The sequence below is a fragment of the Lontra canadensis genome, unplaced genomic scaffold, assembly GCF_010015895.1.
Source record: "Lontra canadensis isolate GAN:19392208 unplaced genomic scaffold, GSC_riverotter_1.0 scaffold43, whole genome shotgun sequence".
NCBI lineage: Eukaryota > Metazoa > Chordata > Mammalia > Carnivora > Mustelidae > Lontra > Lontra canadensis.
The window spans coordinates 11,674,500-11,690,844 of record NW_022631037.1 but is presented as its reverse complement, the minus strand read 5'-3'; the positions used below and the strand labels follow the sequence as shown (position 1 = coordinate 11,690,844).

Genomic DNA, 16,345 nt, shown 5'->3' with positions numbered 1-16,345 from the left:
TTGGGAGCCAAAACAAGTGTGGCCCCCTCCCTTCCAGGACCTGGGCCCCTCCATGTTTATAACCTCCCTAGACGTGCCCGATAGAGGGATGGAGGGCAAATGCCTTAGGCCCTCAGAGGCACGGGTGAAAAACGACCCTACTGGACTGGGATATTGTGAGGTTTGAACACTTTGTCAGAGGCCCTGATGACTAAGAGAAGGTGTCGGATACACGACTGACCCCTAAACCCGAAGGAGAAAGGCCTTTAGCGCAGACAGTCGGGTCACTCTCCTTGGTTCAAATGGCCTGTCGAATTACAGGAAAAGGAAGCCATATTACAGATGGGAAAAAGAAGCCTAGCTCGGGACCCCATCCCTCTGAGTCTAAGCTCAGAGATGCCCCAAACCTGAGGAGCACGGGGTAGGAGAAACCGGGGTCCCTCTTCTTCTGCTAAGGCAGAGACGCCATTTTATACTGCGGGGCCTTCTTGGAGACGTCTCTCCAAAGTTACTCTTAGGAGACAGGTCCCCTGAGAGAAGGGAAGGGAAGAAGAGGGGCTAGGGGGCGGCCGGTGGGGCGGGGGGCGGGGCAGCAAAGGGCACGCGCCCACCGCGCGAAAGGCTAGGGGCGCCCCGCGGGCCCACGTCCGCCGCCCAGCGAGACGCGCCTATCCCGCGGGGCAGGGGCTCTCGTGGACGCCTAATTACCGAGAGCACATCTGGAGCAGCTGCGCCCTAGCCGGCCTCGGGCACATTACTCCGCGCCAAACCCTATTTTCATTCCCGAGGCTGAATCGTAAAAGGCTCTAGAGGCAGGATAAATTCGGGTCTGCGTGTGTCAGCAGTCTTGTGTGTGTGTGTGTGTGTGTGTGTGTGTGTGCGCGCGCGCGTGCGCGCGCGAGTATGTGAGAGTCGGGGAGGCGTCTGTGCGTCTCAGTGTGATGGCCCAATCGATTCGCCAAAGTTAGGGGGAGAAATGGAGCAACATCAGGCGAATTCAACTGCGAACATACTGTCGGCCTCATTATCTGCCCATTTCCAGGGAAAGCATTTGGGGCTGGGAATTAGCCAGTTAATTGCATCACTTCTTTGTTCACTTTAGGGCAGGAGAAACTATCCGCTTTCTATTCAGACATTCCATATTTCAAAAACTTTAAGATCTTCTCATTGTCAATTTTCTTCATTTCCATCCGAGTCATACCACTGAACGTTCAGATCTGCGGGTATCCCATCAACATTATCACACACACACACACACACACACACACACACACACACAGGCTTTATGCTGGGAAAAATAACTCGGATTTTGCAGCCGCAAAATCTCGGTGTCTTAACTCTTAGGGTTGTTGTAAGGATTAATTAATGTACAACGTATCTAGGATTTAGCGCAATGCCCAGTGAACAGGGAGCATTTAGTAAATAATAACTATTAATAACAAGGAAGAGGAGGGGGGAAGAGGGAGAGGAGGAGGGAAGGGGGGAGGAGGAAGCCTGCTTTGTTCTCAGAGAACTAGTCTAGGTTGGAGGGTACGTTCTCAGCCTGTATATGTATAATGTATTCTTTTGACTTAGAGCAATGTCCATAAAAGTGAGGCCCCTTGAACCCCTTGGCCTGTAACTACCTCTTCAATAAGGAACAGAGAATTGGGGCAATTATCTGGCTCATTTCAGGTTCAAACTCCCTTTAGCCTGAAGTATCTGGATCTGGTGGGGGAAAGTCTGGGGAGTGGTGGCATATTCTCATGCAGTTTCTCAATGAGACTTTCCCCTTTGCTGGAGTGAGCAGGATCCTGCCTTAGAGAATGGATACAAAAGAAATAGGGTGCCCAGAAAGCTGGAATTAAAGCAGAACATCTGAGAAATAATTCGGAATAAAACCAGGGCTTGCTTATCTCCTGGGCATCAGGAGGCCCTCAAGTTCTCCATGCATCAGCCTCAGAAACTCCCCAAACAAATCATTAGACCTTTGCCTGGTGGGAACTCTTATTTCACATTCCAGAAACATCTCAGTGCCTACTGTGTGCCCGGCACTGGGCTAAGCTCTGGAGCTCCAGCAGGAGTTGCACTCCACCAGTTAGCAGTGCTGACTTGCAGCCAGTAAGAGGTCTCTGCCCCCAGAAACTAGTCCAGGGATCCGGGAAGGGGGAAGACCCTGCTGGGCAAGAACTTCTGGCCAATGACAGCACTGCCTTTCCAGGGCCAAAGTCCTGGTGCAGGGGAGGGGCCAGATGGTCTGAGGGCAGCCCCCTCCCATTGTCTGTCTGAAAGAGGCCAACTCCATGGTGGGGATGGCCTTGTGGGTGGGGGGGACACAGGGAATTGAGAAGGGGTGGAGAGATGGCTAGAGGCTCCTGACCCTCAGTCGGAAGTCCTGAGAACACCAATTAGCTTTTTTTTTTTTTTAATTAGTAAAGTAGGGAACAAATGGGAATATATTTCTTCTGCTCTGATTAGAAGTATTTAGGTCAGGTGTTCACAGCCTGAATTCTTCAGTTTAAGTTGTCCCAAGCAGAAAATTGTTTATTTTTTCTTTTTATTTGCAGGCAGGGGTTTGAATACTATTAGCCAGCCCTTGGTTTCCCGTTAGAGCCTAGAACTGTGGTAGGTGGTGTTTGTATCAGCCCAGAGAGAGGCAGCTAGCAATGGATTAGGGACTTTCCTTCCCCAAGTCACATTTGCTTGAAATGTATAGGCGATTGAGGACCAACCAGGAGGGGCTGTGTGTGTGTGTGTGTGTGTGTGTGTGTTGGGAGGGTTGCAATAAGCCAGATAATTTCCTGGTCCCTTAATCTGTCTGAACATAGTCCTAGAAAGAAGGAAGTCTGTTCACTTCCCAGACCCCAATGAAATCTGACTTTTTTCAGGGTGATCTTGGTCAAGTCACAGGAGTGGGGAAAAGGCCAGAAAGCTGATACTAGGCTGTGGACAAAGAGTTTAAAGAAGCCACAACAACACACGTGCTGGGTGAGATGAGAAAGTCTCCCAGGCTTGTCAGGGGCTACCTGATATGTTTGGCTCCTACTAAGAAACTTACAAAAAATGTTCAGGAGCAAGTTTGCCCCCTCTTAACCCCGAGTTCAGTACCCCTACCGCTAAACCCTCAGCCCCATGAGGAGCTGGGGTCTCTGAGGAAATGGAATTAAGTAGATTAACAAGGGACACAAAAGAATATTCTCCTGCCTGATCCCTACTTGTTTGGCTCACAGACAGCATCATCTGGGGGCCTGTCACCAGATAGCCTTCCCTTCCCAGGAGTTTCAGTACTTTTTTTTTTTTTTAAATTTCCTGGGTGGCTGCCCAAGTCCCACTTCCTTCCAGCATCTGGTCCCACCCTGGACCAGTCCATGGTCAGTTTTCCCCAGCAAAGCTCTTCCCATTTTCTGGACCCCTGGTCAGGGAAAGAGAAGAAAGAATGACCCCCCACTGGGAACCCAGACCCTATGGGTAGTGGTGGGGAGAGGAACATTGCTGCATAGATGTTTTTAACGATGAAGGTCTACCTGGTAAACACCGAGATATCAGCTACGGGAGAAAATAAAAGCAAAGACCTATATTAACTGACCATATTTGGTCTCAGCATTTTCCAGACACCTACTTCTTTGATCAATCCAAATAGGAGTTCTTAACCTGAGGTCCAAGGATACTGATCCTCTGAAATTGTGGGATTTGGTGGGCACTATATAAGTACTCCCCCCTCCCCCCCAGGAAGGAACCAATAGTTTTCATCAGATTTTAAAGCATCATTGTGTGAACCCAAAAATGTTAAGAACCTTTCATCCACCATACACATACAAATACCTCAAATGAGATGCAGAGGGAGACAGTGAAATAGAATTTGGGTACCTGACGGGAAAAATTAAAAGAGAGGATGAACAATTGTAAGTGTATCACAAGGTCAGGAGTACAGTGTCACCTGGCCTGCCGGGGAACAACGAACAATGGGCACCTGCTTACCGGTGCTGAGGACCCTAGGACTGAGAGAGATGGCCCACAAGCCCGACCTGACCTCGTTGCACCCTTGCCCCCTGCAGAGGAGGAGCGAGCAGGGTCTTTGGGTCTCTATTCTAAATGCTATGGAGCTTTTCTCGACTGGGGCCTGGATCTTCTCCAGCCATTTGTGGCCTTGATCCGAAAAGGAGCTGAAAGTTTCAGCATCCGTTTTCCCCTCGGGAAGGCCCTTGCTCCTGGGGGGACGTGCTGTGGATATCTCCCGGGATCTCTAGGTCCCCCAGTCCCAGCCAAGGCTGGGGGGCCGTGTCTGTGACCCCGGGAGCCTAGACCGCCAGCCAGGCCGCTCTTCATGACTTTAAAGTTCTCTTGGCCTCGGGTTGGGCGCCGAAAGGGGAGCGAGAGACAGCTGAACAGGTAGACAGAAGCAGACACAAAGAACGGGGCCCTTGAAAGCAACCAGAGAGAATGACAAAGAGGGAACCGAAACCGTCAGACGGGAGCTGGGAGCCGGAGCGCGGCGGCAGGTGGGGCAGGCAAAACCCGCGTGCAGAGAAGGGCCCACAGGGGCCGCGGAGGCAGCCAGGCGCGTCTCCTTTCCCGGTCTTTACCCGGAGGTTAATGACTTCGTCAGCGCCCCCTCGTTCCAAACTGCCCATTTACGACTCCTCGGTCTCCTTAAGGCTGTCCAATTAATTAGTCGGTTCGGGAGGCTAGAAGTGGACCTGGCAGGGTACCGCTAGATCGTTTGTTCATTGTGGGGAGGAAGGGCTCATCCAGGAGGGGAAATCCAGGGACGGGAAATGGGGGCAAGTGGTGCAGGCGCCGGAGGCCGCAGGGAGCCAATGTTTTCGTGCGCGGACTAGCCGAGCCTAGGACCCACTCGCCCCCAGAGCAGAACCGCCTCAAGAGGCTCTCTAGGAAAGGGCGCCCCGCCCCGCCCCGCCCCGCCCCAGCCTCTGCAGGTCCCCGCGCGCGGAGATCCCGCTTGGGGCGAGGCGCTGGGTCAGCGTTCACAGCCGCTCCCCGCGCCGCCCGCCGCCCGGGGCTGGACGGAGCCCCCCAGCTCATCCCATCTCCTCCGGAAGAGGGCAGAGGCCGTGAGTCTACCGGCCCTTGGCGTTGCAGCGTCCGAGGGGGAACCCGCGGAACTGCGACCTCCCTTCGCCCCTTTATTGCCGCTTCCGGACGCCTGGGCGGATTTGAAAGCCTCTTTTCGAATCCCTCCTCCAGGTTCCCGCCTCAGGGGGGCCGGGGGCTCCAAGCCAGGCCCCGCCAGGCTTCCTGATTCCACCCCTGCCGCGCCAGCCTGCAGCTGGGCGGGCGTGTGGCGGCGGCGGCTGGAGGCGCGCGGAGTCTGTGCGGCTACTGCTGCCGGCCGCCTTCCGGCCCCGGCGACCTCCCGGTCCTCCTGCCCGCAGCGGGGAGGCAGTCGCTCAGCCAGAGCTGGGACCTTCGCTCCGCGCCCCGCCGGGATGTGATTCCCAAAGGAGCACTGCGGAGCGCGTGTGCCGTCGGGGACGGCTGCGCTGGCCCGGGAGCGAGGGAACCCTGCATAGGACTTGGGGTCGTTCGGCGCAGTTCCAAGCGTGTCTGGAGTTGGGGGACAGAGGGGCGCATCGGTCTCAAACCCCTCGCGCGGAGGGGCGACCGTCCCGATCCCCAGGAGACCTGGTCCCACGGTAGAGGGCAGTGACGCAGTTTCTCCCGGCGGCTGCTGCAGGAGTCGCAAGGCAGGGACAGCTCAGACCGCAGGAGGAGCGGCGGGGGGAAAAGGTTGCTGCGAGGAGCTTCACCTCGGAGCCCAGGAGGCCCCCGGGACCAAGGAGCGCACCGGCTGAGAAAGAGGTAAGGGGCTTAACGAATAGAAATTTGGCTCCTCTCCCTTTTTATTGTTTTAAAGGATGAAGTCTCTGGATATTGACTCTTCTCGCCATAAAAGAGTTTTGGGCAATCTGATTACTCCTGGCAGGTCAGGGCGGAGGCGCTGGGGCCTTGGCCATAGTTAAAGGGGGGTGAAAAAAAAAAAGGTTGGATGGTGAAGGCTCAGTGAAGGCTCAGGAGTTCATGGTTGTTTTTCTCATTATGATTAGTTAATAGCCAGGTTATTTTGGACTAAGCCCTCACTTCCACTCCAGCCAAGATTCAGCCTTGAACAGCTGCTTTTGAAGAACAGAGGGTTCTTCAAAAGCAAAGGGCTGAGAAGGGGGCAACACAGAGCTGGGCCTCCAATCCCATGGGCTATGGGATAGGGATGGGGAAGCTTTGGCCTTCATTATTCCTGCAAGACAAAGACTGTTCTTCCTATAACTGGGGCTGAGGAAGGGGAGGAAGGGAGGTAGGGCAAGGATGGAAAGTTGGCTGAGGGTAGCCACTCCAGCATCTTGCTGAAGAAGAAGGAGTTGAGATTTGGGCAACTTTTCAGGCCGTGGTGGCTTTTGCCCCTTGCTTTACAGACAGGGGTGGGGAGAGGAGAGAACCTGGGTGCTTCTGCAGGTGGAGCTCAACCCGGTAAGCACTGAGATAAAAGCTCAAGGTGGGGGGAGGGGAAACCCACATGAGAGACCATATTTGGTCTCAACATTTTTCAGGCACAGACTCCTCTGATCTATCCAAATAGCAGTTCTTTTTTTTTTTTTTTTTTTTGGTTAATGTCTTAACCTGACATTCCAAGAGTCTAACATCCTTGAAATGGTGGGATTTCATGGCTCTACAAGAAGGCCCTAGTCATCTTCTGAGAAGCTCTGGGAGGGGAAGGAAGCAAGGGAAGCATGGGGAAAGGAAGGGAAAGGCCATAGACCTTTCAGTCTAGCTACCTAGAGACTGAGCTCTGAACCCCAAAATCTGAAAGCTCAAACTGGCACCAGGGGCACATTACCAAACTGAAGAGTGGAAAATTGCAAGTCAACCAAGGAGAAAAATTTTCTGTCAAGATGGGTCTGGATGTTTAAGCAGATTACAGATCTGGGTGTTTTCAAGGATTTCTGCCCCCCTTTTCAGCTGTTCCGGATTTTTGAGTGGGCTCTAGGGCCTGTGGGGCAGCCAGGCAGGAGAGGGATCTAGACCTCCAGTCCCTGGATCTCACCTCCACCTTGTGAACAGCCCAGGGTCCTCTGCTGGCCAGGTCAGGGCCAAACCTGCCCTCACAGAGCCCCAGTTGGTGGCAGGCCTTGCCTCACCCCCCTCCGCCCTGAGGACTCATTTCTCTATAAGCCCAGACTTCTGCCCAGACTGCACATTCCCTCCACATCAGGCCACCCAAACAACGGAGCATTTTTCTTCTTCTTCCTGTTTTTGAAAATTGCATTAGTCTCAAATCCTTAGTTCCGCTTAAAGAAGATGTGCCATTGGATTCTTGGGGTGTGAGGGACCCTGGTATCAAACAACCTCTAGGCATTGGACAGCGGTTGCTTCTCTGATGACTTAGCACCTCCAATCACAGTTCTCAGTGCCGCCTGGATGGGTCACACATTCCCTCCTTTCCCTCTCCATCCGTTCCCTCCAAGCCCAGAAAAGTCCTACATTTTCCGTCTTTCTGTGCTTGGAGAGAAAGAGAGGACAAAACCCAAGAGGCAGAGAACAAGCAATGAGGGAGGAGAAAACGAGGGAGGTAATTCCAGTAGGTTAAAAGAATCTACGTCTCTTTCTAAACCAAATGCATCTGAAACCTGATGTTTGTTTTAATCAGGAAGAGAAGTTGGAGGCAGGGTGGGTGGGGGACTAAGTTCCCAGCATAACAGATGCTCCAGTCCTGGGGTCAGTGGCTTCTGAGGCGGTGAGAAGTCAAAACTCTCCTGAGCCTCCCAAAGTGCAGTGTGGAAAAATGAGGGGCTCTCCTTTTAGGCCTTGGAGCTTTCCCACAGAACCTTGCCCGGGGTTAGTAAAGCCCTTCCTTGCATTTCTTCTGGGGCAGTGTGCACACCTGTATGTGTGTGTTGGGGTGGTGGTTCTAAGCCACCGCAGAGGACAGGCAACTCACCACCTGGGAATCTGGTGATATGGTCCGGAGTGGAAGGGGGTTTCATCCCTTCTGGGCTGGGGGAGTGAGGAGCCTCTCCGGATTTAAAGCCAAGTGCTCCAGATTCTAAGGAAAGGGAGAAGCTGCAGCTCCAAAGAGGGATTTGCAGGGAAATCAGGTGAGGAAAAGCCTCAGTCTCTCTCCCTCCAAGGATCAGAGAAATACACTGAGAAATGTGAACTTTCAGTCAGGGAACACCTCCTTTCCATTATGGGTCATTGTGTTTATACGGATACTGGAAAGGACAGTTCTGTACTGTATGTTTCCACATTTAGCATAACTGGAATATATGAAACTGACCAGGCACTGATCTAATTTGGAAGATGGGAGTGTACAGGTATGCATGTGAATTTCCTGCCTGCAACCCTTATTAACTGAGCACAATTGGGAGCATATAATTTCCTGTCTCTTTTGCATGTTTTTACCAATCCTCAATCTTTACATGATGCTTAAATACTGAGAGAGACACAGCTGCCATGATACAGGAGTTCCCCACTGATTCCTGAAGTTTACTAATTCCTCAGAGACCCCACGATACTTCATAACCCTTTATGCTTACTTCTTTCTACATGCCTTTCAACAGTACTTATGGACCCTGAATTAGTCTGTACAGATTGAGGTCCTTTCTCTGCCTTCTGCCCCTTACCACAAACAACAGGCGCCTCTACAAAAAATGCACAAGCATCATTTTTGTGAGTGTGAGTTTCAAGTAAGATGGCGGCGCCAGACATCAGTCCAGATTCGGATACATGCTTTCCCAGGCAGGAGGCCACACTAGCCCCAGTACAATCCAGAGGGCAAGGAAATCTGGGTCCCCTTGCAGTAGCAGAAAAACAGCCAAAGGCAAGAGACTGCTTGGATCATTCTCCCTCCATCCCTTCCAGGGGACTTCTAGAGAGAGAGCTGATTCTGCACCCGGGAAGCCTGGTACTCCGGTCTGAACCCAGAGTTCTAGGCCAATTTCTAATTGCCATGGAGAAAGAATAACCGTTGTCCATTTCCAAGCTACCCCCACCCACGAGGCTGTTGGGGACAGCCGCCCGGTCTCTCTGGCTGCATCCGCTTGGAATCCGGATTTGCAAGTGGGGAGACCTGATGGAGAGGGCCTGAGGCTGCGCGGGGACTCAGCACCCGGCTCTAGGGAGCGAGGGCTGCGGGGAAAGGGTGGGAGGCGAGGCTCTGTCCCCTTACACACCTTCGCTTGTGTAAGGAAGAGTCCAGTGCGAGAGGGGCAGGGGCGGGGAGCTCAAGGCGTTGAGGGGGTGCCCCGAGGCCCCACACGGGAAGCTAGATTGCTCGGGAGCCCAAGGTTAACTGGCGTCCCGGGTGGCCCACGCCGGCCACGGCCGATCAGTCCTCAAAGCGCTGCAGGGGAACTGCCGGGCCCCAGAGGGGTCTTTCACGCCTCCGCTTTGATCTGCGTGGTCCCGGCCCCCAGCAGCGAGAGGCTGGACGGGGAGTGTCTCACCTACCTCTCCGAACAGCGCCGTCCTCCACGCGTCCTCAGAGGCTGCAGGGACTCGGGGTTCTGGGCGCTCCAGAGCCTAAGGACGCAGGTGACGACGCCGGGGCCAAGGGCTCAGCCGCAGCGGGTTGCCGCCCCCCCCCCCCCCCCCCCGGCCCAGTGAGGCCTCTGGGCGCAGTGTCTAGATCTGGGGCAGCGGCGCCGAGAGCGGCGCTGGGGGCGCGAGGGGACTGGTGCGTGCTCAGTCCCCCTGGCGCCAGCGAGGGGGTGAGGGGGCGAGGACAGGGCCTAGGCGGCGGATTGGCGCGGGGCGGGGGCCCCCTTGTCCGCCCGGGCGGGGCTCCCGCCAATCTCACCTGCCCCCTTCCTGCGGCGCCGTCGGATGACCGCGCGGCGGCTCCAAGAGTGGGCCTTGCGCCCTCTGAAAGGCCAGAGCCGAGGAAAGGCGCCGAGATGGCCGGCAGACAGAGACTCGTGTGTGTGTGTGTGTGTGTGTGTGTGTGTGTGTGTGTGTGTGTGTGTGTGAGAGAGAGAGAGAGAGAGAGAGAGGGAGAGAGGGAGAGAGGGAGAGAACGGACAAGAGAGAGGGAGATGCGGGGAACGCTTCCTAGAGAAGCCGTCAGATGCAGAAATAGACAAAAGACGTAGGGGAGAAAGAGTCTGGGGGACAGAAAGAAGCCCCGGGGTTTCTGAAGCGACAAGTTGTCCTTGGGAGTTGGGAATGTGAGAGGGAGGGGCGAGGACAGAGGAGTCTGAGAAGAGGAGGGGGCGCTCAGACCCTTGGCTGGAGGCGACCTACGTGGATGCAGAACCGCGGAAGGAGAGCGCGGGACCCTCCTCCTTCTCCCCTCCCCCAGACCCTCACCCTGTTGCAGCCCATCTCCGGCTGGATGTAGCAACCGGCTTGGCTTCCCGCGCGCTCCCTTCCTGCGGCCCCACCTATCAGGGGCTCGGTCCCGCCTGGGGGACAGCACCCGGCTGAGGGCTGCCCTACTACCTGTTCCTTTCTTCTGTTCTCAGGGCCTTAAGTGGGATTCTCCCCTCATTAAATGATAAGGACAAGTGAGGCCAAACGAAACGACCTTGGCCAAGGTCAAGGAAGAACTTGAAAGTTTCACTTTCCCTCCCAGCCTTTAGGATCCCTTTGTGTCTTTGCCCTTCTGGTTACCAGAGCAAGATCCTGAAACCGCAGGCTCTCTCTTGCTTTTGCTCTGAGACCCAGCTAAGGATCCAAACTTACTCAGAATCAGCGAAAGGGCGCAAAGAGCCCATCTGGCTGGTCTCCAGACCCGAGACCTCTCTCCTAGGCCAGAATGAGGCGGGGGACCCACTGGTAAGGCAGCTCCGTTCCTGCAAATGGTTGTCCGGAGCGGGACAGGGGGATGGAATGTGTCTGAGATCTGAGTTCTAGGCCCGGCTCCCCTGCACTTAACTTGGAAGTTCAGCCCCACCCCCTCCGTAAGTTTCAGTTAGTTTCCTCCGTGTCTGCAGGGCAGGCTGGGTGTTTTGCCTCTGCACCCTCCTCTGGTTTGCAGGTTCTGGTGAACTTGCTTGGCTGAGGCAAAAACACACCCACGTGGTGATTTGATTCGTTAGCCACTTAAACACAAATACAGAAATAACAGTAAAATTAAATTTTGCTACCACAACTCTATTTTTCTATTCTCCCTTTCTATACTTTTTATTGATTATAATATGCCCACAGCACAGGGCACTGGTATTAATTCTATGGCTCAGTGTATTTTGCATATGTACACGTGTATAATCACCACATAGATGAAGATATTTCCAGCCTGCCACAAGGCTCCCTTATTACTCTTTCCAATCAATATCCTTTTAGTCAATAACCCCCAGAAACCACCATAACTCTGCCTTCTATTCCCATAGATTAGTTTTGTCTGTCCTTAAGCTTTATCTAATGAAACCATGATATGTACGGGTTTCTAAAGTGGTTGACCATTTTACACTCCCACCACCAAGGTGTGAGAGAGCTGGTTGCTCGCATACTTTCTAATACCGGCACTGCCTGTCTTGTTCCTTGTAATCATTCTGGTGATATTCCAATGTGTGTGTGGGGGGGGGGGGAGGGGTGGTTGCATTTTAAAAAATGTGATAAAAACAAATAAAGCTGCCCATCTTAACCATTTTAGGTGGACGGTTTAACAGTTAACTATATTAACATCAGTGTGCAGCAGATCTCTAGAACTTTTTCATCTGCAGAATTGAAACTCTCTATGACCACTCAGCAACAATTCCTCCTCTCCCCTTCCCTCCAGACCTTGGCAACCAAGTCTACTTTCTCTTTCTATGAGGCTGACCACTTTAGATCGCTCGTATAAGTTGAGTCATATAATATTTGTCTTGTTACGACTGCCTTATTTCACTTCATGTAATGTCCCCGAAGTTTGCCTGCATTGTAGCACGTGGCAGGATTTCCTGATTTTTTTAGGCTGAACTGTGTATACCACTTTTTCTTGTTTTTTTAAATCTTTCTAAATATGGTTTATTTAAGTTTATAAATGAACTTTTAACCACACTCACAAAATGTCACAAAGATTTAAGGAGTGGCTCTCACGGGCTCACACAGCTGCCTCCAGCACAACCCTGATACCAATGTTTCTCTTAATTTTTCATCTTTTAAACATTTTAATTTCTTTTTCTAAAAAGATTTTATTTACTTATTTGACAGAGAGAGAGAGCAAGAGAGGGAACACAAGCTGGGAGAGCTAGAGAGGGAGAAGCAGGTTCCCCCTGAGCAGGGGCCCCAATGAGGGACTCAATCCCAGGACCCTGGGATCGTGACCTGAGCTGAAGGCAGATACTTAACTACTGAGCCACCCAGATGCCCTTAAACATTTCAATTTCAAAAGCTACTAGGTGCTTTGTAAATGTTCCTTTACAATAGTATTATTTTCTGTTTTATGCATATATATTTTATGTAACTGTCAATTATGTATAATATGTATTATAGGTATTTTATTACTAGTTTTTTTGGTTCCAGCTATTGTTTTTGTTGTTTCATCTTTTTTAAATTTTTTATTTATTTTTTAAAAGATTTTTATTTATTTATTTATTTATTTGACAGAGGGAGAGAGAGATCACAAGTAGGCAGAGAGGCAGGCAGAGAGAGAGAGAAGCAGGCTCCCCGCTGAGCAGAGAGCCCAATGCGGGACTTGATCCCAGAACCATGAGATCATGACCTGAGCAGAAGGCAGAGGCTTTAACCCACTGAGCCACCCAGGCGCCCCCCACTTTTTAAAAAATTAACATATAATGTAATATTTGTTTCAGGGGTACAGGTCTGTGATTCGTCCGTTTCACACAATTCACAGCACTCACCATAGCACATACCCTCCCCAGTGTCCATCACCGAGGCACCCCCCTCCTACCCACCTCCTCTCCAGCAACCCTCAGTTTGTTTCCTGAGACTAAGAGTCTCTTATGGTTTGTCTCCCTCTCTGGTTTCATCTTGTTTCATTTTCCCCTCTTCCCCTGTGATCCTCTGTCTTCTTTCTCAAATTCCACATATCAGTGAGATCATATGATAATTATCTTTCTCTGATTGACTTATTTTGCTTAGGATAATACCCTCTAGTTCCATCCACGTCATTACAAATGGCAAGATTTCATTTTTGATGGCCGCATAGTATTCTATTGTATATAGATACCATATCTTCTTTATTCATTCGTCTGTTGATGGACATCTGGGTTCTTTCCATAGTTTGGCTATTGTGGACATTGCTGCTATAAACATTTGGGTGCAGGTGCCCCTTTGGATCACTACTTTTGTATCTTTTTTTTTTTAAGATTTTATTTATTTATTTGACAGACAGAGATCACAAGTAGACAGAGAGGCAGGCAGAGAGAGAGAGGGAAGCAGGCTCCCTGATGAGCAGAGAGCCCGATGCGGGACTCGATCCCAGGACCCTGAGATCATGACCTGAGCCGAAGGCAGCGGCTTAACCCACTGAGCCACCCAGGCGCCCACTACTTTTGTATCTTTAGGGTAAATACCCAGTAGTGCAGTTGCTGCACAGGGTTGTAGTGTAGCTCTATTTTCAACTTTTTGAGGAACCTCCATGCTGTTTTCCAGAGTGGCTGCACCAGCTTGCATTCCCACCAACAGTATAGGAGGGTTCCCCTTTCTCCGCATCCTTGCCAATACCTGTTGTTTCCTGACTTGTTAATTTTAGCTATTCTGACTGATGTGAGATGCTTGTATACCACATTTTATTTATTCGTTGATCTGTCGATGGACATTAAGTTGCTTTTACCTCTTGACTATTTTGAATAACGCTGCAGTGAATATGGGTGTGCAAGTAGCTCTTCAAGATCCTGCTTTCAAGTCTTTTTCTTTTTTAAGGTTTTATTATTTTTTATATTTTAAAAGATTTAATTTATTTATTTGAGAGAGAGAGAAAAAAAGAGAGAGAGAGAGAGCATGAGCAGGGGAGAGGGGCAGAGGGAGAAAGAAAAACAGATCCCCACTTAGCAGGGAGCCCAACAAGGGGCTCAATTCCAGGATGCTGGGATCATGATCTGAGCTGAAGGCAGATGCTTAACCTACTGAGCCACCCACGTGCCCTAAGATTTAACTTTTAAGTCATCTCTGTGACCAGTGTGGGGCTCAAACTCACGGCCCCAAGATCAAGAATCACAGGCTCAACCAACTGAGCCAGCCAGGCACCCTAAGTGCTTTCAAGACTTTTGGATCTATACCTAGAAATGGGAGTGCTGGATCATATGGTAACTCTATTTTGAACTTTTGGAGGAACCTCTGGACTATTTTCCACAGTGGCTGCACTATTTTCCATTCCTATGGACAGCGCATAAGGATTCCAGTTTCTCCATATCTCATTTCACCAACGCCTGCTACTTTCTGTTTATTCATTTTTATAGCTGTCCTTCTAGTAAGCATGAGGTATTATCTCATTGTAGTTTTAATGTACATTTTTTTGAAGATTAGTGAGGTTGAACACATTTTCACATGTTTATTGGCCTTATTGGCCTTTCCTATATCCTCTGTGAGAGTCTTCTTTCAGTAAAGAATTCACTCCTTGGAAATCATTAACTGCTAGGCATTGGGAGGTATAGTGATAAATAAGACTTAGCCAAGTCTGGCAGAAAACACATTCTAGAGGGGAAGAGGAGAGGAAGCCTGAAGCCACTTTGCAAAGTGTCAGGAAATAGGTCCAGGAACCCTAAGGAGGGCCCTTACCTGAATGAGGGGCCGGAGAGGGGAGCCTTCCATTCATTTAAAATATATTTACTTGGGGATCCTGGGTGGCTCAGTCATTGGGCGTCTGCCTTGGGCTCAGGTCCTGATCCCAGGGATCTGGCATTGAGCCCCGCATCAGGTTCTCTGCTCAGCAGGAGGTTTGCTTATCCCTTTCCCTCTGCTGCTCCCCCTACTTGTCTGTGCTCTCTTTCTTTCTCTCTCTGTGCCAAACAATTAAAGTCTTTTTTAAAAAGATAGAAATATTATAAATAATATATATAATATGTATAAGGTAATATATATATATATATATTACCTTAGAGCCAAGTTGTTTCTAGGAGTTGGGGAGCTGGTCACAGGGTACACACATTTCCATAGTTGTTGCCAGACAACTTTCTTAGGTGGAGAAGCTCTAATTTCAGCAACTCTAATTTCTGGCAATAGTGTTTTTATCCTTCATCACATGTGCCAATATGATAGAGAATAGTTACCTCTTTTATTTGCCTTTACCTGAGATATTGCCAAGGCTGTCCATCTTTTCATATATCTCTTGATATCTTTTTTTTTTTCTTAAAGACTTTATTTGACACGGAGTGAGTGAGAGAGAGACAGAGCAAGCACAAGCAGGGGGAGCAGCAGGCAGGGGAGAAGCACGCTCCCTGCTGAGCAAGGAGCCCAGTGTGGGGCTCCAACCCAGGACTCGAGCCAAAGGCAGACACTCAACAGGCTGAGCCTCTCAGGTGCCCTTCTTGATATCTCTTGATATATCTCTTGGGTGTGCTCTTTGCATCTTTTCCTTTTTAAAAACTTTCCTCCTTGGGGCACCTGGGTAGTTCAGTTAGTTAAGCAGCCGACTTTTGCATTCGGCTCCAGTCACAATCTCGGGGTCCTGAGCTCGAGCCCCACACCAAGCCCCAAATCGGGCTCCACACTCAGTGCTGAGTCTGCGGGAGATTCTCTCTCTCTTCCTCTCCCCGCCCTTCCCTCTCTCCTCCACCTTTAAAGCCACCAATGCCCTGTCCTTCTGGATGCTTCAAATTTCTTTTCATTCTTCCTTGGTCTCATTTCTCTGATTCCGCCGGGGAAGTTTCTCCAGTTTTAAAGATTCACGTGATTAGATAGTCCCATCCAGATAATCCAGGAAAATCCCTTAAAAATCTTAAAAAAAAATAAGATAAAATCTTAAAAAAAAATAAATTGCCTATTTAAAACCTTAGCTCATTTTATTTATTTATTTTTAAGGGTTTACTCTTATTTTTTTAAAATTTTATTAATTTATTTGAGAGCTCACGCACATGCGCCCCCGAGAGGGAAAGAGAGCGCACAAGCAGGGGGAGGGGCAGAGGAAGAAGCAGACTCCCCGCTGAGCAAGGAGCCAGATGCAGGGCTCTGTCCTAAGACCCTGAGATCATAACCCCAGCCCAATGCAGACCCTTAACAGACTGAGCCACACAGGCACCCTTAAGTTTTTTTTTTTTAATTATTATTTATTTATTTGCAAAGATTTTATTTATTTAACAGAGATCACAAGTAGGCAGAGGCAGGCAGAGAGAGAGCCTCCAAATTCACTATTTTAAGGTGTATAATCCTCGGGGGGCCTGGGTGGCTTAGTGGGTTAAAGCCTCTGCTTTCGGCTCAGGTCATGATCCCAGAATCCTGGGATCGAGTCCCGCGTAGGGCTCTCGGCTCAGCGGGGAGCCTGACCACCCCCACC

The 16,345-nt window shown here is 50.5% G+C and overlaps 1 long non-coding RNA gene across 1 annotated transcript in view; it reads left to right on the top strand.

Annotated features, from left to right (window-relative positions):
- The first annotated feature begins 5,448 nt into the window (after positions 1–5,448).
- Positions 5,449–16,345, top strand: part of LOC116875935 — a 56,244-nt gene continuing 45,347 nt past the window's right edge. The window contains exon 1 of the long non-coding RNA XR_004384292.1: positions 5,449–5,778. This is a non-coding gene — a long non-coding RNA (uncharacterized LOC116875935). The remainder of the gene's footprint in view (positions 5,779–16,345) is intronic.